The sequence below is a fragment of the Podarcis melisellensis genome (assembly GCF_964234715.1).
Source record: "Podarcis melisellensis genome assembly, chromosome: 11".
Classification (NCBI taxonomy): Eukaryota; Metazoa; Chordata; class Lepidosauria; order Squamata; family Lacertidae; genus Podarcis; species Podarcis melisellensis.
The window spans coordinates 25,966,385-25,990,943 of record NC_138543.1 but is presented as its reverse complement, the minus strand read 5'-3'; the positions used below and the strand labels follow the sequence as shown (position 1 = coordinate 25,990,943).

The 24,559-nt window shown below is 43.5% G+C and overlaps 2 long non-coding RNA genes across 2 annotated transcripts in view; both read left to right on the top strand.

Moving 5' to 3' along the window:
* The window catches only part of LOC309380730, a 745,666-nt gene that overhangs the window by 347,304 nt on the left and 373,803 nt on the right, over positions 1 to 24,559 (top strand). The window lies entirely within an intron of this gene.
* Positions 7,006 to 24,076, top strand: LOC309380745. Its single transcript, XR_014173102.1, has 3 exons — positions 7,006 to 7,172; positions 15,079 to 15,183; positions 23,960 to 24,076. It is a non-coding gene; the product is annotated as an uncharacterized lncRNA (long non-coding RNA).

Sequence of the window (24,559 nt, the reverse complement as noted above, 5' to 3'; positions counted from 1 at the left end):
AAGGAGGAGGAGGTCTGAGAGCTACACATAGCGAGGAGCTGACGAGAAAAGGAAGGAGCCACAGTGGTTTGAAATAATCAGGCAAATTTGTGTCCTCAGATCTCTAGTAAGGATTATTAAGCACCATATTCATTTAAAATTCTGTATAAATATATTTTTAAAAAATAGTTTTTATTAAAAATTTCAACATAACAGTTCAAAAACATATCATCTTCATCATTTTCCCCCATTTTCCCCCTCCCCAAGAAAAACCCTCCCTCCCTCCCCCCCAGACTTCCTCAGCTCCTCTCTCTGATTTTTCAACACATGTTATTTTCTGCATATTGTAAAATTGTAAAGGTACTCCTTGCCGTACGGGCCAGTCGTTTCCGACTCTGGGGTTGCGTGCTCATCTCGCTCTAGAGGCCGTGAGCCGGCGCCGTCCAAAGACACTTCTGGGTCACGTGGCCAGCGTGACGAAGTTGCAGCTGGCGAGCCAGCACCAATGCAGCACACGGAAATGCCGTTTACCTTCCCGCTATAAAGCGGTACCTATTTATCTACTTGCACTTAAGAGTGCTTTCAAACTGCTAGGTGGGCAGGAGCTGGGACCGAACGATGGGAGCTCACCCCGCCGCGGGGATTCGAACCACCGAGCATACGATCAGCAAGTCCTAGGCACTGAGGTTTTACCCACAGCGCCACCTGCGTCCCTAAGTAAAATTGTAAAGACCCTTAAATTATCTGTCTATTATGTTAACGATAATAAATTTGTGTATGTTTATTCAAAACCTGCCAAGGAGTCCAATTCATTTTGTTTCTTTTAAAGTAGTTTGTAAAAGTTCCCATTCTAAAAAGTTCCCATTCTAAAATTCTGTATAAATATTTTTAAGGGTGAGGATAAGAGACATCATCCCATGCTGTGATCTTACCAGTGGAAACCAGCTAATTGTAAAAGATGGCCACAAGTCAGCAAAGAGCAGTCTGCACACTTTCCTCCATGTGACTCTTGGCTACTGCAGACATACAGCTCATACATAGCTCAGTTGTTTAGAATGTGGTGCTGATGATGCCAAGATTGCAGGTTTGATCCCCATAGTGGGATAGCTGCATACTCCTGCATTGCAGGGGTTGGACTAGAGGATCTTCAGGGTCCCTTCCAACTCTGTGCAAGAAGGTGCTGCAGAGGAAAATGGGGGCAAGAATCCATTGACTCATGCATCTTGCTTGGGCATGCTGTGAGTTTTCCAGAAGACTGTGCATACCACTTTGCATGCCCTCTTTCCCTGGCGGGTGATGAATGTTTGGTCATTAATAAAGCACACATTTTTTGTATGTGTAAGGTCTCAGGTTCATTCCTTGATATATTCAGTTAAAAGAATATTGTGTATTTAAGCTACAAAAGACCTGTGGCTGAGACCTTACAGCCAATGGCCTCATCTACATGCGCTCTTTTCTAAAAATAGCATAAAATGAATTCTTGTGAGCTGCGTAAACACTGCAATGTAAGTCACTCTATATTTTACTGGGTTATTATAATTCTGCTTTTGTTTGGTTTTGCATAGCTAATCATGGCAAGGGGTAAATTGCGATGCTGGATTTTGAGATTTCTGCAAGCGTTGCCTGCATAATTTCAAACTAGTTTTTACCCTCATGAGGTCTAGAAAACCTTTTGAAAAAATGAAACCTGATCTTCTCAGGAAGCTGATTTCCCTCCCTTCCCCGTATCGCTTCCTGCACTGCTGTGGAATAATAGCTTATACACATTTCTAATTAAAGAAGCAGCTCCTTATACCTGTTCTGTGAGCTGCTTTATAATTAGGAATGTGTCTATGCTATGATTCTGTGGATTGGGGTGTTTGTTTTTAATGACATCACTGCTGCATAAGTATAGGAATACATCTGCATTTCTGATATGTAGGTAGACCATGAAATGTCAATACGTGTTTTATTTGAAAATTGTGCTAGACAATATTCTATCATTTTAATCAATCTGTTTTTCAGGATTATAATTTTTCTTTGAAAATAAATATGTATGCTCCAGTTTGCTACTTGTGCTTAAAAACACACACACAATCTTTTTCCAGATTTGCCTGAGGCTGTTAAATAGCAACTAAGAGTATTATTAATGATTTACACAGTGAAAGCCTCCATTCATCTAGAAAATGAGCCCCTATGCAAGGCAAATAACTGTTGCAGGTGTGAGATTTTAGGATCAAAATACAAGGGTTATTGATTTTATAATAGCTATAATTAAGCAGTAATTGGGTAAATCTCTATGTTGTTATTGACTCAATCTCACTGGGGTAACTTCACACGAACAATCAACTCAAATAAAAGTAAATATAAATATTCAGACTGTAGATCTTAGCAGGTGCGTGGACTTGCGTGCTTCCGGTTCTATTACTCCTGAACAGATGGTGTGTTGCTGATTGTTTGCTTAGGACTTTTAAAGTTCTCAAAGGTGCAGTAACGGGTAGAGCTAGACAAAACGGAGGATGTAACATTGAAACCAGACATTACAGGCCTGTTTGGACGAAAATGGCTTCTAAAGTGATTTGACGGGAAAGTGACTGTGGGGGAAATGGGTAACTATTTCAGTTAAATTTTATATTTATAAACTTTTCAAATCAGGTCCGTTCGTGTTCCGAAGAATGTCTTCTAACAAAAATATGCAACTCGCCCCAAAAACCAGTCAACATACCTGACAACTGGAAAGTGGCAAATGTGAGACCAATTTCTGAAAAGGGATCCAGTGAAGATGCTGGAAATTGAAGGACAGTTAGCTTTATGTGTTTTCCAGGAAAACAGATGGGGAGTATGGTTGAAGATAAACTCATGAAGTATATGGCAGAATATGCAGCTGCTGAAGCAGAATCAGCAAGGCTTCTGAAAGGACAAGTCCTGTTCCATTAACCCATTAAGAGTTCTTTGAGAATGTCAACAAGCATATAGTCAGAGGTGATGCTGTTGGCATAGTGTTCTTTGAATTCCAAAAAATACCCCACCAAAAACTCCTGAACAGGCTTACCAGTAATGGAATAAGAGGAGAGGTCCTCTTGTGCCCCAGGAACTGGTTAAGTAGCAGGAAGCAGAGAGTAGGAATAAATAGACAGTTCTCCCAACGGAAGGATGTAGAAAGTGGTACCCATCAAGGGTTTGTTTTAGGACAACCGCTTTTTAACTTTAACAATCTAGAGTTAGGGGTGAGCAGTGAGGCAGCCAGGTTTGCCGACTGTCCTAAATTCTTCAGGGTTAAAACAAAAATAGATTGGGAAGAGCTCCAGAAGGATGTCTTGAAACTAAGTTAAATGTGCGTAAGATATGATCGTGCAGATTAATCAGCAAAAACCTCTAAGCTCTCTATATACGACAATATAAAATATTCAAAACAAATACAGATAAAGTCAAACTTTAAAAACAAATACAGATATAATACACATCACTATGTGTAAAATCAGCAGTATATTGAAACAATTTCTTAAGTCAGCTTTCTGTCCCAATGATAAGTTTTATTGCCTTGTCCCCAGTTGTACGAGCCTCCATCTCCAGCCTTATGTGGTCAGAGGCGAAGCAAGGTGGAGGCGGTGAGGGAGGCCTACCCCGGGTGTCATCCCTGAGGGGGGGTGACATTGCCGTGGGTGGTGCCCCCTCGGAACGCTCCCCGTTGCCGGCGCCCTCACCTGGGACACATGTCGCCACCGGCACACACCCCTGGGACGCACAGCACCACTGCTGCTAGCTCTGTCTCTGCCCATCCCTATGTGCATGGCGTTGCACGCTCCATCCCTAGCCCCTATGGGTACCACGTGGCACGGCATACCCTGTCCCTATGGGTGGTTCGCCCTCTCCCTGTAGGCAGTTCACCCCACCCGTGGGTGCACTGCCCCAGGTGCCCAAAAGGCTTCCTCCGCCACTGTATGTGGTACAGCTCAGAAATATGCTCTGCTGTTTGTGTCTTAGGCTGGAGTAATACTATGAAGTGGTCATGTGGTATGCACACGTGTGTGTGTGTGTGTGTGTGCTAGCAATGAAGGCCCAGCATCTTCCCTGATCAAGAACATCTCCATGTGGAATAGATCTTCACTCTGCCAGCTAATCAGCTTCTGGGGAAGGGCTGCACACAATACTTGGACTCTCCACTTGCCCTTCAAACAGGAAGCTTTTATTGGCAGGGTTGATTAATTCAATAGGTGCACCAGGGGCAGCCTGAGGCAAAACAGTAAGGTGCTCCACCCGTCCCCGTCCCCGTCCCCCAAGCCTCGCTTACCAGAGACATGTGGCCACGGTGGTAGCTTCTGTGTTCCAGCAGTGGCCCACTACCAACACAGGAGAAGTGAGAGAACCTGGAAATCAGCGCTGCAGCTGCTTCTCTTGCAAAGGCAGGGTCAAGACATTGGGGGGGGGGGCAAAGAGGAGCTAGATATGCTCCCTTCTGAGCACATTGCAGACATAATAATTCAGCCGGGCTTTTTGTGCTGTTGAAAAGGAATTAAAAAGTTGCAACCAAGGAAGTTCTTCAAATCCCAACAGTTTTAATTCGTCTATCAATTTAAAGAATGCATGATGAAATTGGGATCTTCCCCCTTTGCTCATCATAGGAAGTATACCAGTTACTGGCAGTGGTTTAGCATGTGTGTGGGACAGCACAGGGGATGGTTGCCCCAGGCGGAGAATTGTTAGGGGTGCAAAATGTTCAACACCCAGTGCTGCCTCAATATAGGTGCAACCCCATAATCACCTTTGACTAGACTTAACCATCCAGGGGTCCTTTACCTTTTACCTTTATAGCTGTGGGACGCTGGTGGTGCTGTAGTCTAAACCACTGAGCCTCCTGGGCTTGCCGATCAGAAGGTTGGCGGTTCGAATCCCCGCAACGGGGTGGCAAACACCAGCTCCCTCAGCCTGAAAGCGAGATGAGCACCGGAACCCCATAGTCGCCTTTGACTGGACTTAATCGTCAAGGGGTGCTTTACTTTTTACCTTTACAGTGGTACCTCACATTAAGTACTTAATTTGTTCTGGAGGTCTGTTCTTAACCTGAAACTGTTCTTAACCTGAAGCACCACTTTAGCTAATGGGGCCTCCTGCTGCCACTGCGCTGCCGGAGCACAATTTCTGTTCTCATCCGAAGCAAAGTTCTTAACCTGAGTTACTATTTTCGGGTTAGCGGAGTCTGTAACCTGAAGCGTATGTAACCCGAGGTACCACTGTATAGCTGTGTGCTTCCGTTATTGGGCTTCATTGAAAACCGCTTATCCATGTGAAACAGGAAGTGGCCTCTCTAGACAATGGAGCGACTCCTTATCTCAGTGGCTGCAATCTCCTGTGTGACACGGCCACCTTTAGGCAGTTGAATGTCCATCCTTACTCTGTCTGTTGCACTTAGATTTCACTTGCAGGCTTACTAAAGGCATCTTGTTGGCTGCTGTGAGAACAGGCTGCTGGGCTAGACAGGCCTTGAGGGCGAATCCAGCTGTTTTCTTCTTATGTTTTCTAAAGGGGAAACGAACAAATGAGTATAATAAAAAATTAGTGCCCTGAGCTGCAAAATGATCGGCCAAACGGCAAATTTAGCAATGGAGTTCAGTTTGCAAACTTAAGACCCTTATCAGAGATTTAACTAAAGTTAATGACCAAAGGAAAAGAGCTTGCTCTTTCTTCTCTCGCCAGAGTCCTATTTACTGAAGAAATAATTCTCTCCAGCTGTCAGTAGATGTCCTCAGTGCCACACTTTATCATCGTGCTTGCCTACTCACAACAGCTCTGTCCTCAAATTACAATTTCCCTGGTTTTCGTGTTACACATTTTACACCTTGTAATTAAGCAGAGTACCTTCAAATCATGGCTCATGGAGGTTCCTTTCAGGTGTCAAAAAGCCCAATGGAATTAGCAAGGTGCTCGGAAAGATATATATATCGCACAACACGAGCAACTCTGGGTCTTGTCTGATTGGCACCAATGAGCAAAGGGCAAGGCAACAGAGAGGTGGAAACATACATGGGCCGAAGTAGGAATGAAAAGGGCACGTCAGTTGGACTGAAGCATTGTGGGTAGTCTCGTGTTTACCTTCTGCAACTTTCTCAAACTGCTGCTTGGGAATTTTTTGAAAGTTTGGGTCAGGAGACTTTGACAACAAGAACTGAAGATAAGACAAGGCTGAGAATGAGTGGTGGTGGGAGGTTGAGGGGGGGCACTTATATCAGCTAAATTAAAATGCCTTTCAAGGGGGGAAATGGGATTCTAGCAGAAATAATTTCTGTTTTTACAAAACCACTCCTCTTGCACTTCCGCGGTGTGCTTTTAAATTTGGAATAACTTTATTTGAGTTCTCTCTCCTTACCCTGAACTCTGTTGTCATCGCTGAACTGGGACTGCGGAGCTGAAGTGGGGAACACTTTGCTTTCTTCCACAAGTTAGGAGCCACTGGGACTCAGTACCTCCTGCCACCTGAGAAGATCATCACATCAAGAGGAAAGACTAGTCTGTCTCCATCCATTGTAGAACCCACGAGTGTCCCTATTTCCCAGGGACAGTCCTGAATTTACAGAAGCCATCCCGGTTTCTCATTTGATCCAGGAATGTCCTGCTTTTCCTTAGGACGTCCCTATTTGCATTGGAGAAATGTTGGAGGGTATGTTATTGGCCAGTGAAGAGGCAGTTGCAGGGAGTTTGCTTCCTCCTCCCAGGGCTCCCAGTTGCATGGGGAACCCTTTTCTATGCTTGTGGGAGAATGGGGGTGAGGGATGGAGGTTGTGCTGCAGACTCTGCCATCAGCTGGCATTTCTGCTCCTCTCCTTCTTCAAAATAAACACATAACAGCCTCTGCACACTTGAGCTTGTCATTTTCCCAATTGTTAACGCTGCTGACACAACCCAGGCGAGGTTTCATCGCTTTGGACTGAGAGCTCTAAGGCTAGATTAGTCAGCTCGTGTTTTGGCAGTCCATCCTGTACAGTCAGAAATGAAGTGTCCCTGAAAAAATACAGACACCTCCCTCCCTGCGCTAGGAGTTGGAAGGTGCAAAACTCTGCATTCACAGTCCTATCGCAGTGAACTGGTAGAAACCAGCATGGACTGGCCTTTTCTTAGAGGTTTTGGGAACAGAACAGATTCACAAGGACAGCAATCCACCCCCCGCCCTTATGACAGTTTCATTTGTTGAAATGATCCTCTGAAAACGGCAGTTTGGGGTGAGGAGAAAGAGAATATTTTCAATGCTTCCTCTAATTGTCTCTTTGGTGATCTATCTGAGGTTTTATAATGAACAAGTTTTAGCGAACTGAATACATTTCTTGAAATGCAACCCCAGGGCACACTTGAAATGATTCTCTGCTTCAGTCATACATGGGATGTTTGCATAACAGCAAGTAATTTGTTTTTTTTATAAAATAATAATAATAAAAATAACACTGCTCTTTGTTTTTTGGCAAAATTGCCTATAGATGGCTCCCCTTTCCCTCTGTTTCTGAGATCCATTGATCCCCCAAAATGTGCACATGCTATTTTTGCTTAGAGAAGCAGAGTCGTTCCCCCCTCCCCATTTAGGAAATAGCTTCCCCTTGGAAATGGAATTAGGGGTTTGTTGTCATGGCAACAAAGATTTCAGCACTTCTGTTTCCTACAACATATCTCTCTCTGGGTTGCTGCAATTCTAGTGCTTATCAGTGTTTTATCCATTGTGAGTGAGCTTGGTGGTGCTGACATCTAGAACAAACTTCAAAGCAGTGACCTAGGATATTCTCTGAAGATCAGAGCAGCTGTCACTATATCCCAATTATATGGGTTTTTTTTAAAGCATTGTGTCCAGTTCTTGAACAAAGTATCATTAAACTATCAGGCTTGCAGTTTTTGCTTTGAAAAGTGATCTCGATGTAAAAATGAACATAATACCTTTGTGTATAGAGGTGGGTAGGGAAACTGATTGGCTAGAACAACCAGTAAATATTGATAAATAGTGACACAAAGCTTGCCTGGGGGACGGAATAGGATAATGATGAAGACATGAGCAGCAAACTTCAGAGAATGCTAGGTGCCCACTTAAATCCTGTATTTGAAAATGTAGCAATTGTATAGAGAACACAGCCATAACCCATGACTACTTCCTGTGGTGTCGTCAGAGTAGTGATTCCGAAATTGTGTAGGCCATTTGACATGGCAGTTGTGTTTGCCATGGTTCCATGAGTGCTTCTGTATGCATAATTTGTCACAGGCCCCCTGTACATTTAAAGCAACAACATACCACTTTAAACAGCCATGACTGCCCCACTGCAAAAATCCTGGGAACTGTAGTTTGTTAAGTGTGCTGAGAGTTGCTCGGTGATCCTTAATCCCCTCACAGAGCTACAGTTCCCAATTCCCTGGGAAGAGGCATGGACTGTCCAACTATTCTGGGAATTGTAGCTAGGAGAGGGGAATAGCAATGGCAGAACTTGGGGTCTTTAATTTCAGTGGCACCCTGTGAAACACCAAAGTTTGGCTCTCCCTGCCTCTCACCTTCCATTCTATATCATAGCTGCAGCACCGCCAGTGCCCTCACCCCAAAGGCTCCATGCCTATGCAACCAAACTGGTCACATTCTCCTAAATTCATCTCTGGGAATAGGGTTCTCTTAGGAACTCTAAGCACCCTTAACTACTGTTCCCAGAATTCTCTGGGAGGGGAAGCCACGACAGTTTAAAGCGGCATGATACTGCTTAAATACATTCTGAAGATGGGGCTTTGTACACCAGGAGGTTTGTCAGGCAGCCCAGATGAGTGAGAGTTCTCTGCGGACAACTCTACAGCATATTTCACGCATTTGCCTTTCGTGCTTTAGATCTCTTGAAGGCAACACCAGTTTAACATTGGTGCAGTGTGGCAAACAACTCAGTCGTTTTACATGGTGTGTGAAGAGGTCGTCTTGAGGCAGACCTTAGCCAAGTGCCAAAATTAGACAGTGGAACCACAAGCTCTTTACAGACCTCCGTGATGGTAGTGTTGAAGGATGATCCCACAGCTATCCTAGATGAGATTCTGTGTTTGCCCAGCTTGCCTGCTTGCTAATATTTGGGGAAAACCTAGACCAAACTGCAACCGAGTGTTTAGAGAAAAACAAACTTCACTTGCAGAATCTTTAACCTATTTTTAGAGTTCAACATATTAAATGTATGAAATAATATTATGTGATTCATCCTGAATCACATCATTCCAAAGGGCCCTGAAGTTCCATGGGGTAGCAGAGATTTGGATATATTTATCTTGTTTCATGTTGTCATGTTAGGGAATAGGCATTTCTTAAAGGCCAGAAAGTAGGCAAATTCTAGTATTTCCTGCTATTTCAACATGGCCTTTTTACTTAAAAAAAACATCAACCTCTATCCAGCATTTCTTTAGCTGTGCATACAACAATACAGTGGTACCTCGGGTTAAGAACTTAATTTGTTCTGGAGGCCTGTTCTTAACCTGAAACTGTTCTTAACCTGAAGCACCACTTTAGCTAATGGGGCCTCCTGCTGCCGCTGCGCCGCATGATTTCTGTTCTCATCCTGAAGCAAAGTTCTCAACCCAAGGTAATATTTCTGGGTTAGCGGAGTCTGTAACCTGAAGCTTATGTAACCTGAAGTGTATGTAACCCAAGGTACCACTGTATCAAGGAGGAGAGGCCATGTCTGCAACTACAGGACTCCAGATCACACTTTGTCGTATGGTTCTTTTTTCTGGGTGTTCCCTCCTCCCACATTGGTCACTTGCTCCATTCCATCCTCTTGAATGGAGAAGGGTTTTAACTTGGTGGTAGAACATCTGCTTTGCATGCAGGAGGTCCCAGGTATAATCCTCTGCATCTCCAGGTAGAGAGTCACTGCCAGTCAGTTTAGACCAGATGTGGGGAGGACCTTTGGCCATGTTTGCTGGGGCTGATGGGAGATGTAGATCAGCAACATCAGGAAGACCAAAGGTAGACAATACTGAGTCAGATGTACCAGTGGTCTAAGTCACTGCTCTGTGTTCCTGTCTAAAGCCTATTTTCTTCCTAGGTCTGTACAGACTGATGCTGTTTATACATCAGGATAAACCAGAGCTAATGGATATCATGGTTTATTGAGAATTTGCCGTGTGCTCATGCAGGCTGCCTGTTTTCACTTTGCCTAGTGTGAATACATACCCTCCAAGTGTCCCTATATTCCAAGGACAGTCCCAGAATTATGAAACCCATCCTGGCTTTTGATTTGATCCTGGAATGTCCCTATTTCCCCCACCAGCACCACTGTCAGTGAGCTTAGGGAAGAGGATGAGCTGGAGCTTGTCCTGAGCATCCTGTTGCCTCTCCATAGCCCCCACTGCCGGCCAAGGGGATGCGGGTAGCGCTGTGTTCCAAACCACTGAGCCTCTTGGGCTTGCCGATCAGAAGGTCGGCGGTTCGAATCCCTGCAATGGGAAGGTAAATGGTGTTTCTGTGCGCTCTGGTTTCCGCCACGGTGTTCTGTTCCACCAGAAACGGTTTAGTCCTGCTGGCCACATGACCCGGAAAGTTGTCTGTGGAGAAACGCTGGCTCAATCGGCCTGAAAGCGAGATGAGCGCCACAACCCCATAGTCGCCTTTGACTGAACTTAACCATCCAGGGGTCCTTTAGCTTTACCTTTTACTGCTGGCCTCCTCCCTTCCTTGGGCACCTTGTAGCAGCTGCAGGAGACTGGACAAGGAGGAGGAGAGATTGCTTTCACCAAGGCTTGACATGCCAGCTCTAAGGGGCAGGCAGAGGGCAGGGCTGCCCTGGGCACGAAGAAAGAGAGAGCAGAGCATGAGGCGTCTCGATCTGTAAAAATGCTTTGTGGATCCATGTCTAATCTTGCTCCTTTCTAAAATCTATTTATTGGTGTGTGCGGTTTTTTTTGTACATTACCAAATAATAAAATAAAATAAAATCGCTATTAAGTTGTTTTCTCAGGATGGCGGACAGTGTGTGTGTTGTGTCCTGTTGGAGTAAATAGGGGTGGCAATTGCCTTCTTCTGATAAGCAATGCTCTGCAGGCAGACGAGATGACAAAAAATGGGGGTTGGGAGTGAGAAATGTCACTATTTTCATCAGAGGAATGTTGGATGGTACGTGAACAGGAAAGCCGGTTAAGCTTCCTATGACATATAAATCCAGGATCGTGGTTGTTTCTCCGTACAATCCAGGATCACTTACAAATTTGGGAGGAAGACACCAGGATCCCACATTCAGATGCCGTGAGAAGCCAAGATGTCCTGGTTTGTTTCTCCCCATCACACCAGGGAAAGAATGAAGTGGGGGTGACTGGGCAGTGAACACCAACATGCCGCTCTTTCCAAATCAAACACGCTAAGCCAGCAACCATAGCACCTTGTGACATGCAGTTGTGACTCCTAGGTTCTACGAGAACAACTAGGATGCATCAGAATTATCTAAGTTCAGCAGATATTGTTGTGGTGAGGAGGCCAACGGAGACAGGACTTAATGCAGAAGAACAGAGGCTTTGATATTTTTCAAGTTATTGCATTAAATCTTAATAAGAAAATGTTTAAAGGTTATATAGTAGGTTGTTTTACAATGCCCTAGTGGTTGTGAGTTATACCTGTGCTTTTGCACTCATTGCACGAAACACTGGAAGGTGAAAGCAACTTTGCTTCTTAGCAGTCAGGTAGTCTATTTGCATCCAAGGTTATTATATGGGTTGTAAACAGCCATTTCCCTCATGCCAAAATATGTTGCTGAGCGAGTTCCATCGTGCCCCATCGCTACACTGATTCAGGTGGTTGGCGAAGACCTGGCCTTTTTAAATAAAGTGTCAAATTTAACAAAGAAACAACAAATAACAAAGATAGATTTTTTAAAAAAAGTTGGGGGGATGACACACACCCGACAATAACAATACACACTATGAGTTCATTTGAGACTGTAATAGCCACAAGCTTTTCCTTCTAAAATTAGACATATAAATCAATATAAGCCTCCTAGATGTCCAAACAGGTATCCACACAGAATTGGTATTTATTAAAAATATATATGTTCAAATGCAGTAAGGGCGGTAAGGTCCTCAGACCATTGCATAATGGATGGTGGGTATTGATTCTTCCAGGCTCAAAGTGCAAGTCTCTTGTCAACCATAAGGGATTCCAGCATCCACTTTTGTTGTGCTGCTGTTAATCCCCATACTGTAGAAATATACGATAGTTCAAAAGTACATGAACATCTGGCAATACTGAAGATTTTGCTAGTACACAATTCATATGGGTAACAATTTCAGGCTAGGATGAATATATCTCCAGATACATCATATGCCTCAATGAGGCCTTTTTAGCATTAGACCTTCATCATATAATTATTAGACAGTGCCTTCCAGTACAAACATTGTGGACTCAAATTGAGACTGGTGGATCAGTATCTCATCCATCCATCCATTTATTTTATATACTACCCTTCATCCATGGATCACAGGTCAGTTTACAGTACAAAAACACAAAAATATTTAACATACAAACAAACAAAACGATACCCACCCCCACATTTCAACTCTAGAGAAGTGTTCTGTGTAGATTCCAAAACAATTTCCCATTGTTTAGGTTGTACAGCACATTCTAATTTCCTGTTCCAGAACTCTCTGAATAAGCAGCAGTCATGGTTTCATTAGGATATCCAATAATTCACTTAAATAATTCAGGAGATACTGAAGCACTCAAAGCAGGTGTTCCATAAACAAACATTGTAATAGGCGTTGTCATTGACAATATTGCCATTCAGCACTCGCTGGTAAATGATATTTAAACCACAATATGGAAAATGGCAAAAAAAATTACATCTGGCACTATGAGCTGATCTAATGCATATATCCCACAATCATTCCTTCTACAAAAAGCTGCCTCTCTATCCTCAAATCTGGATTACCCCATAAAGTGATTTTTTTTCTAGCATATGGGTTGAGTTGTAATTGATCAGACAAGGTACACTATGTCACTCTAGTTGCAAAAATTGCAGGTGGTATAGGTCCTTTTCTTTTATGTACTTAAAAGCTAGTTATCCTGGGAAGGGTGTTCAGGCAATCACCTCTAAAATTACAGTACTATGCTGTGATATTAATAGAAGAAGGAACTTGCCCATTGTTTGTGTTAAAAGATATGCCTTGTGGTATAAGCTAACATCTAGAAAATGAAATTCTTCTTCCTATACTGGTAGTTCCATTCTCTCTAGTGAGAAGTGAAACAGAGAGTTGTCCCACTGATCTTTGAAAAATATATTCACTACACTGAAATATCATCACACTACTTCAAATGGTTGGTGAAGAATCCCCCCAGCAGTGTATATTTTGCTGGTTCCCTTCCATGTTAAGTTTATGCTGCTGGAATTTGTTCAACACTTTTCATATTGCTTCCCTCCAGACTGCCCATATTTTGCAGGAAGGATTCAGTTGCATAGGTTTGTGCAATTAAAGTGGATTAAAGCACTCTGATGCAACAAATCCACACAAAAAAACAACAACCCAGACTGACTTTTTGTGGTTAGGAAAGTGACAGGTAAATGTATGTATAACCACCATGTAAGCAAATCACAATGAACTCAGGATGAATGCTCATTGTCACATAATGTTTGTGAGAGCAAGCAAATCAGAGTGAATGCTCCATAAAACTGGACATTGTCTAACCTGCTCATAAGCGTGTTGCAAGCAAATCAAGACAAATATTCAATAAACAGGAGGAGCACATTTTTACCTTATTAGGTTCAGTGTACATTAGTTTTTGTTTATAATGAATTATGTTTCGTTTCTTCTGTTTTTATTATTGTCTGTTTGGAGAAACAATTCAGATTATTTCTTTAAAATAATAATATTAATAATGGTGATGTGTTTTCTTCAAAATCATTTTTTACCGATACGCAAAATTCTGCAGAGTCAATTGTTTCATCGGTTCACTAAGATTCCTTTAACCAAAATAAAAAATTCCTTCCAGTAGCACCTTAGAGACCAACAAACTTAGTTGGCCTCTAAGGTGCTACTGGAAGGATTTTTTTTACAGTGGTACCTCAGGTTAAGTACTTAATTCATTCCGGAGGTCCCTACTTAACCGTAAACTGTTCTTAACCCAAGGCACCACTTTAGCTAATAGGGCCTCCTGCTCCTGCTGTGCCACCGGAGCACAATTTCTGTTCTCATCCTGAAGCAAAGTTCTTAACCTGAAGCACTATTTCTGGGTTAGCGGAATCTGTAACCTCAGCGTATGTAACCTGTAAGTATTCCTTTAAACCAGTCTGAGTCTGCAACCCAGGCACCACTTAACTGGAGTAAGCCCCATTAAAGTCAACAAGACTTACTTCTTAGTAGACATGGTTAGGCTTGTACTGTGGTGTTTAGCCTCTTCTCTGAACATCAGTTGACCTCTGCTTTTCTTTGTTTACTGTCAATGCCTATGCTTATAATCAGTTGCCTGTTCTAAGTTTAGAATACCTGTGCCTCATTAACTGCTCTGAGTGCTTCTTGCTCATCTAATGGTGCATGAAGAACGTTTCTCCCCATGACGGAGGTGAGAGAGCATCTTGGTCTTGTTAGAGGCTGAAGTAGGTTTACAGGCTGATGATGCTTCAGTTATAATTGTTTTTGGAGCAATTTGCCCTTTAGTTCTTCCTTCTCTGAAAATAGCGGGGGGAGGGGGGGGGAGCGGTGGCGAGAGAGAAAATATATTTTTTAAAGGCTATAAAGAAAAACAAGTCGAGGGATGTGTCTTTTCTACTTTAATACTTTCCAATCTTTGGAACGTGAAAGCTGTATTATTATTATTATTATTTAAAATTTATAACCTGCCCTGTGAAAGCTGAATGATGATGATTTCAATTAACCCAATGCCTTTTTAACATGTGTTGGGGGGGCATTATTGGATTGTTCTGTTTTTTATTATGTATTGTGTGTTTTTAATACTGCGATTTTACGTTGCAACTGCCCTGAGACCTGCAGGTGTAGGGGCAGTATGCAAATTTAATCAAAAATAGTAATAATTTATAACTTGCCTTTCCTTCCCAAGGAGCCCAGGGCAGCAAAATGTTTAACAACAAATATCATTTTAAAAATCATTCTATCAAACCCTTTGTTTTTGTGCCTCTTTTCTTGCAGCATGTGGATTCAAATCAGAATACCAAGTCATGATATTCACAGTTTTTGCACGCACACTTTACAGGTATAAATGAATGGAAAGAAGAGATGGAAAATGTCCTGCTGGTAAGCTAGTGCAGGGGAGCAGGAGTTTGGCGAAACGTTATATAAAGACTGTAATTTAAAGACTGTAATCTGCTCCTGAACAACTTGTGACTTTACAGCCATGGAGCGTAGCTGACCAGGTGCTTGAAAACACTTGGATTTCTACCATTCAAGGCAGAGATGAAAAACAGGAAGTTTATCAAGACCCTACTGAGTCAGCATGTATGGATTCAAATTGGGCAGGCGTGTTGTAAATCAAGTGTATTCCAGTGTGATGCAACAGTCAAAGAGGTGTTTGTTTGCCATGAATGAAAAGTCGAGTCAAATAGGAACCATTCTATTCAGTTTCCATTGGTTCTGAAATAAGAAATGGAAACTCTTTCATCATTCACGTCTATAGTAAGTATGAATGGCTGGGCTTATCTTTCTGTGGTGGTAACAGCAGAGCTGATTTGGGGGAAATGTTGCTGGAGCTCATATTTTCTTTTCTTAGAATGCTCCCTGATATCTGCATGTCTGGCTATCTGTGAAATCCAACGCATACTTTTCAATTTTCAGGGGGGGGGGGGGAAATGGGACACTGAATGTGGACAACGCCCCAAGTTAGGGGTGACACCGACCTAAAGTGAGATGTTCCAGAAGTATGACGTGACAGGAGAAGATACAATATGGTAGTTCGCAAACTGGAACAGTTACTTCCGGGTTTGCGGCGTTTGGGAGCCAAAACGTTCGAGAACTAAGCTGTTCGAAAAGCAAGGTACAATTGTAGAGTTTTCTTGCTTCATTGGAAATGATGCACCTGGAATTGGAGTTCAGAAATGTGAAACAAGGAGTACAGAGGACAGCATGTAGGGGCAGTTTTTGTGTCAGGGATGCCTCCACTTGAATTTTGGCGAGAGGAGCAAAGGGTGTTGCATAACAGCTAGATATCTTTGTGTAAGAGTATCTCATAAAAAAAGGGACGTGGGTGGCGCTGTGGGTTAAATTACAGAGCCTAGGACTTGCCGATCAGAAGGTCGGCGGTTCAAATCCCCGCGACGGGGTGAGCTCCCGTTACTCGGTCCCCGCTCCTGCCAACCTAGCAGGTTCAAAAGCACGTCAAACTGCAAATAGATAAATAGGTACCGCTCAGGTGGGAAGGTAAACAGCACTTCTGTGCGCTTCTCTGGTTTCGCCAGAAGCAACTTAGTCATGTTGGTCACATGACTCGGGAGCTGTATGCCGGCTCCCTTGGCCAATAAGCGAGCTGAGCGCTGCAACCCCAGATTCGGCCACGACTTGACCTAATGGTCAGGGGTCCCTTTACCTTTACCTTTATAAAAAGGAAGGTAGGGAACATGTGGCTCTCTAGATATTGTTGGATTTTAGCTCCCATCAGCCATAACCAGCATGGCCCATGGCCAAAGGTGATAAGAACTGTAGTCCAACAACATCTGGGAGCCACAGGTTCCTACTCACATATTAAAACTGTTTTATTTAATGGCTTCTCACTGCAGGCTCCTGGAGTATTTTTATGGGGCTATAATAACAATGGAATAAATAATGCATTGAGCTCATCAATAAAGCTACATATCAACCTCAGCAATTTGTAACATTGGGTATTTTTATTTATTTAAAATATTTGTATCTCCATAACAAGCAACAGCTCACAAGACAGCTCTGTAGAATGTCTGACGGTTGCCCGATGATAGCAATGCCTCCTGGCTGCTAAACATAATGTGTGAGTTATTTCTTACACTTAAAAAAAGGCAGATTAAGAAATGTGGGGCTAGATGGGTTCTATTTCTTACGCAACTGATTCCACGAATGAGAGTTATGCATTTTTGCAACGTAATCTTTGCATCGGCACTTAAAAAAAGAAGACGCGAGAATTAGGATCAGATTGTGTTAACTTAAGTTTGAGGGCTGCTTTGCAACAAGTTCTGCAAGTAAAAACAAAAGAAACTGAAAGCACAAACCAATTCACTTAGGTTTCAATTTCTGTTGATATCATTTGTAGCACAATGTGATGCTTCTTCTGAGCTGACAGAAGGACCAGAGGCCATTAAAAGCATATAAAATAGGTATTTCAGAGGGATCTCACTGTGTGCATTAAGTATGTTATTTAACACAATCCTGAAGGCTTCTACAATAAGGGCATTTACACAGGATATGGTTGCCATGCTGAAGCCTCTTTAAATTGCCTCCTGCAGTAACGGGTTCTGCGTGGCAAGCTACCTGCATCCAAGCCCACCCAGGAATTCCTGCATTTCAGGGGGTTGGACTAAATGATCCTTGGGATCCCTTCCAACTCTGCAACTCTGTGATTCCATGATTCTAATGGGTTGCCATGTGATATGGGGATCTATCCCATATCTTACAGAAATGATTTGGTCTCAGAAACTACCTTCAGAATTTCTTCAGCAAGTGTTAATGTCAAATATAACTTGATATATTCTGAATATTCAAGTAGTCCGTGAATCATCAGTATTTGACACCAGGTGACATTTGATTTCAGTACTTGACAGCCTTTTATCATTGATTTGCAGTGATATTTAGCACTGGACTGTGGAACAGGTGGCATGCAATGATATTTAGTATGAGACAGCCCCAGACAGACGACATGCAATGGGGTGTGGGTGGGTGGGTGGGTGGGTGGGTGGGTGGGTGTGTATGTATGTATGTGTATATATATATATATATATATATATATATATATATATATATATATATATATATTTGCTTTCGTAGATTTTCACGGGTACAGGAATGCAGGTTTTGGTGTCCTCGGGTGTCTTCCCGTGTAAAAGTTGGGGTGTCTAGGCGACGTTTCGACGAGGTCTCACTCGTCATCTTCAGGCTGGTGCTTTCGGCTTCTAACAAGAAGCCGAAAGCACCAGCCTGAAGATGACGAGTGAGACCTCGTCGAAACGTCGCCTAGACACCCCAACTTTTACACGGGAAGACACCCGAGGACACCAAAACCTGCATATATATATATATATATATATATATATATATATATATATATATATATGTATATGTATATATATGTATGTATGTATATATATATATTATTTGACAGTTGGGAGATTGATAGCTACCTTATTAAGCACCTGCCAAACACAAAACAATCAAAAAGTGGCACTTCCAAAATTCAAGCTTGAAACCTAAATGCAGAAATTAGGAATTCTTTTTATAACTTTGTTAAATGATCAAACTTGGTGAAATTTGACTCCGGCTCCATTTTTTACAATATGGATGTGATAATGCTTTTTGCAGTTCTCATTTTATGAAAGTTCTTCTTATAGAATCATAGAATTGTAGAGTTGGAAGGGACCTCAAGGGTCATCTAGCCCAACCCCTGCGATCTCAACTAAAGCATCCATGACAGATGACCATCCAATCTCTGCTTAAAAACCTCTAGTGAAGAAGAGTCCAACGCCTCCCAAGGGAGTCTGTTGCGTGTCTAGACCCCGCAACCACCCCCTCACTGAAGAATAAAACACACCAGGACACAGATATTAAGTTAATGTTATTGGGCAAATTTTGGCTACAACTTTATTGATTACAGAATGTGAGTGATAATTGGCTTAGGCATTGAATGGACCGGACTATATCTGACTCCTGTCCGTAGTGGTAAGGGTAAATGAAATATACTCGGAGCTGAGTGTGGATTTCATGCTCTTTATTCAGTTCATAGTAGTGAGGAATGGAATTTCCCCCGAAATGCCTGCTTTATATACTTTATTTACACAATAGGCACTACGTGATTGGCTAGTTCCGGGATTCTCCTGTAGGCCAATCAGGTTGCGGATTCACTTCCACCTGGAGTTGGATTGGGTGGCTCCTGCGGACCAATCAGACTGCTGCATTCTGGACCCTATTGTTTTAGGACCAGTCAGAATACTGCATTCTGAATCCTATTGTTCTAGGATCAATCAGACTGCTGCAATTTCGATCCTATTCAACTCAGTACATAACAGTAAACCACCAGAAGGGGGAGCCCCGTCCATGCAGACAAAACTCGAGCACCCCCACGTGTTCCCGACGGGGTCGTGTCATGGCCCTAGCCCCGCCCCGGGCTTCAGACAAGATCTACGCCCCCGGATTCCTTTAACAGAATACCCTTAAGCTTGGAGGGGCAGGTGGTGGCCACACCTCCCCTCCCCCATCAAAAGGTCAAACAATGCCTAACCGCAGAACCTCACAAAGTTGTGACGATTGCTATGAGGTAGGCGAAAACCAAATGGCCCGTGCCAATATTGCCAAGGGAAAAAATTCCTACCAGGCCTCTCAAAGGCGATGAACTGAGGTCCATAGCAAGGCCAATGAAAACCTGCAAAAGGGAGGGAGAGTGGGAGATTCAGGAAGTGAGCCAAGAAGAAGCCCCCCCCCGGCTAGCGCCCTCCCTTAAATGGTCCTGGCCACGCCCCCACCAGCAGGCGGATTGGCTGGCTGTGTGCTGATGCACAGTGGCGTAGCGAGGGGGGTGCAGGGGGGCCGGCTGCACCGGGCGCAACATCTGGGGGTTAGGGTTAGGGGGCACAAATCCACGGGTTAGGGGGCACAAATTACTTGCCTTGCCCCAAATTACTTGACAACCCACGCTACGCTACTGCTGATGCGGCCAGGATCCCCAGGGCAACGCGGGACTTCATCCCCCGCCCCTGGGGGGAGTGGGTGGCTACCGCAACGCCTCCCCACTAGGAAGTGGAGCGGATTTCCTTACAGCTCTTACTTCCTGAAGTAACTTTTAAAGTCCTTTTCAAATAATGCCCCGCAAAGCACCTGCATTTAGCTTCTGTTCATTTTTGTTCATTTCATACAGAATTTGGAAAAATGGCAGGGGGTTGGACTAGATGACCCTCGGGTCCCTTCCAGGTCTACAGTTCTAGGAAAGCTGCATTGATTCGGAACACCTAGCACTAAGCTGAGGCTTTTTAACAGAAAGAGGTTCCTCCCCAGGGCTTGTGCAATGAAACGATCATGAATTGTTGATCGAATCGGCCCTTTTACTTTAAATTATGCTGAGTGGTGGCGCGAAAGTAAGAAAAACCTCAAATGACAAACAGCAGGCTACAAGGACTCAGCATCGCTTTTCATTTCTTTGCTTTTGTCAGTGTTTGTCAAAAAGCTTTAATGGTTTCCAAAACCATTTATTCCTTCCATTACTGGCTTTTTCAAAACCTCATAATATTTAAAACACTTACCGTAATTTCATTTCTTAAAAGAACACCATGCAGGTATATAATTAGCGTGGGATCAAACTGGATTTTTTCCCCTGCCTGTAAAATACAGCTGCAATCAGCTGAAATGCCAGCTAAGGCTGTAATCCTTGATGCATGTGCTTCAGAGCAAGCTCCATTCAACTCAGAGGGCTTACTTCTGAAGAAATAACAATAATTTTATTATTTGTACCCCACCCACCTGACTGAGTTGCCCCAGCCACTTGGGGGGTGGGCTCCCAACACATATAAAAGCATAACAAAACATCTAAGATTAAAAACATCCCTACATGGCCTTCAGACGTTTTCTAAAAATTGTGTAGCTACTGATCTCCTTGATATCTGAAGGGAGAGTTTTCCACAGGGTGGGTGCCACTACTGAGAAGACCCTCCATCTGGTTTCCTGTAGCTTCACTTGCAGTGAGGGAACCACCAGAGCTGGACCTCAGTGTCCGGGCTGAATGATGGGGGGTGGGGTGGACTATAACTCCCATCAGCCCTGACCATTGGGCCATGCTGCCTGGGGCTGATGGGAGTTGGATTTCACCAACAGCTGAAAGTGCCCTATCCCAGATCTAGTCCTACCACACCAAGTCCCTGCTGCTGCTGATCATGCCTATTTTCCTATCCTGAGTTCCTTGCTGTGTACTTTCCTCCCCGCCTTTCCCTGCTGAGTGATTTGCACCATTTCAAGTTAAGATGTTGAGAGAAGAGCTCGGCAGGAAGGCGGATTGTTTCTAAGCTCTTCAAGGCCACTTTTCTTTTCACCTATCAAAAAGCGAGAGAGATTCCTTGAATAGCACGAAGCCTAGGGCACTGTTACGTTAAATGCATTTTAATGACATACAACAGACCTTGGCAAAGATGTACCTTTAGAAATTCTCATTCTTCCCACCCTCTATCACCCACCAACTACATTACAAACAGCCATCCCAATAGTAACAAAGTTTGGGATGGCCGGAAAATGGCTTAAGATGTGCATTAGCCTGGATAAGGAGTTGGTTAGAGTATGATGCGGGTGGCGCTGTGGGTTAAACCACAGAGCCTAGGACTTGCAGATCAGAAGGTTGGCGGTTCGAATCCCCTGCGACGGGGTGAGCTCCTGTTGCTCGGACCCTGTTCCTGCCAACCTAGCAGTTCGAAAGCACGTCAAAGTGCAAGTAGATAAATAGGTACCGATCTGGCAGGAAGGTAACGGCGTTTCCGTGCACTGCTCTGATTCGCCAGAAGCGGCTTCGTCATGCTGGCCACATGACCCGGAAGCTGTATACCGGCTCCCTTGGCCAACAATGCGAGATGAGCGCTGCAACCCCAGAGTCGGCCACGACTGGACCTAATGGTTAGGGGTCCCATCACCTTTACCTAGAGTATGATGCTGATAATGCCAAGGTTGCAGGTTCGACAGCTGCATATTCCTGCATTGCAAGGACTAGATTATCCTTAGGGCCCCTTCCAACTCTACAGTTCTATGATCGTATAAATGAACTCTAAGATATGCATTAAAAACAATAGAACTTATGAAGCTGCCTCTTACAGAGGAATCAGCTACATTAGTAGAGAAATAGTTTTAAATGCTTTATAACACCATTGACACCAGATGGCGCTGTAGAGTTCCGCCTTTCGCAACACGCTTTCCTGAAACACTTTTTTTATGTGTCTAGATCCAGTCTGAGTCAGGGCATTGGTCCATATAGCTCAATAGTGTCTATACTACAGCCTACCAGACCCTCCCAGCCCTACCAGAAGATGCTGAAGAATTGAGCACGGGAATTTTTGCATCTCAGAGTGTGCAAGCAAATATTATGCACACACGTGTCTGCCAAATATTATTTTTATTTATTTTAAAAAGCAAGCCACTTAGGGACTTCTTTAAAAACAATGGGCTGGTGCCAAACCCTTTCCCATTCATATCTTCCCCATTCCAGATGGCTCCAGGCTGTTTTCATCCCCGCTGTGGTGGGTTACAAAATGAACGTCTGCATTTTGAACACTGTTGGGACGAAGTGTATGAAAGTTGTTTTAAGGACCATTTCGTGTGGGACGCTGTAGTCAGAGAAAGGGCTAACCACCATTTATGCAGCATCTCAGCTCCAAATCTCGCTCCCTTCCTGTGCCTATTTAGTTGCAATCCATACAACAATCTGGTAAACAGTGCTTTTTTTCTGCGCCCGAGTGCAGTTCCAGCACCTCTCAGGTGAGGGCCATTGAGGGCTAGTGCTGCCCCAGCCCGCTTCTTATATGTAAATACTTCTGAGAAGCCCAAAACGAACACAGTCATATCTTGGGTTACAAATGCTTTGGGTTGTGCACTGTGCCGAACCCAGAAGTACCAGAATGGGTTACTTCCGGGTTTCATTGCATGCGCAGAAGCACTGAATCGCAACCCACATGTGGCACTGCGGGTTGCGAACATGCTTCCCACATGGATCACATTTGCAACCCGAGCGTCCACTGTATTTCAAGTCAAAACAGAAGCTGACCATCATGTGTGAGTCTACACTTTTTTTAAGATCTAGTTCCTAGCCACTCCTGGCCACAATTGGTCAAGCTATGAAATGGGGCCAATTCATATTTCCTTTTCTTCAGTCTATCTCCTGTGTACTAGAGGTGCACTTTAAGCTTTCCAGCTAGGCCTCTACCATCGCACACACATGTGTTTGTGTGAGGGCCCTTAGATGGCTGCCTTAGCCATCTGCCTGAATCTAAGACAATGAGGGAGGCAGCGGTGCTTTCACTTGTCCTGCACCAGAACCAGGGGTGACCCCCAAACCAGACAGGGAGACAGCTTGCTGTACATCTTAGCCCCTCTGCAGGTGGTGAATGTGGTTGTTGTCTAACTGGCATCTGTTCAGGGCTGCCCCGAGGTGTCCGGCAACTTACTGTAGCAACTTCATGGTGAGTTTTGGCACCTGTTTTTCTTGGGGGGAAAAGCACTGCCTGTAAAGTACAGTGGTACCTCGGGTTAAGAACTTAATTTGTTCTGGAGGTCTGTTCTTAATCTGAAACTGTTCTTAACCTGAGGTACCACTTTAGCTAATGGGGCCTCCTGCTGCCACCGTGCGATTTCTGTTCTCATCCTGAAGTAAAGTTCTTAATCCAAGGTACTATTTCTGGGTTAGCGGAGTCTGTAACCTGAAGCGTCTGTAACCCGAGGTACCACTGTATTATAATCGCAAATGGCAACACTGAGGCTGAAAGTGGTTTGCCTTAGGGCCAACTAGTAGGCATATGGCAGAAGTGAGAGTTAAACCAGTGGCTTTCTGATTCACAGCATGCTATGCCACACCAACTCCACAGATTCTAATCCAGAGACTTGTGCATAATGTGCAAAAAGTCCCTGACTTGCACTCAGTCTTAAACACATTACACAGTTTTTTCTCTCTCCAACCACTGCAATGAATGCGGGGTTGTAAAAAAAGAATGTAGAGAATAGCGCTTGGAGTTTTTGCTTTTTGGGTAGTTTTAAACATTTGTTTTCTAAATATCCTTGGGCCAGAACTAACACATAGCGTGAAAGAGAGCAGGAAAAATATTCAGCTATCATTAAAAAAAACATGTAAAGCTACCAGTGTGATTTTTATTTTCTTCAGGCTTCAACACAAAGTCTAAACATTACCTGACAAAGAAAACAACTTTCGAAAATTTGCTAAACTCCAACTTGGCAACACTTTTCAACAGCAAAGGCATCTTGCTCTCACACTCCAAACAACATTCAAGGTAACTCAGATCTGGATCAAGCAAAGAATCAGCATTAATTTCATAGTAGCTTGTTCTGAGATCTCCAGCCTGATTTCCACATCAAAGAAGGTACACTCTTTTAGTTAGGTTTTGGATACTCTTCCAAACCAAGCCCTCAACTCTCTTGAGCTTTGCCCATCATTAATATTTACCCAAGTCATCATCCAGAAAAACTGGAGGCAACTATTAATTCCTTCATACTGACTTTAAAATGGAAGAACATGCTTGGGGACAGAACCATAGGCTGCCTCTGTTTCAAGAGGGGAAAAATAGCAAACCCTCGAAACCATTTTTTTGCATCCTCTTTGATGTGAAAACTTCCCTACAGATATTTCAGTACGGTTTCCTAAGTTATACGAGATGTGGAGAATCTCCACATCTGGAAAGTCAGCTGACCCAAACCTTGCTTAGCAAAATCAACAGCTCTGAGATTATTAACATAATTTAATGTT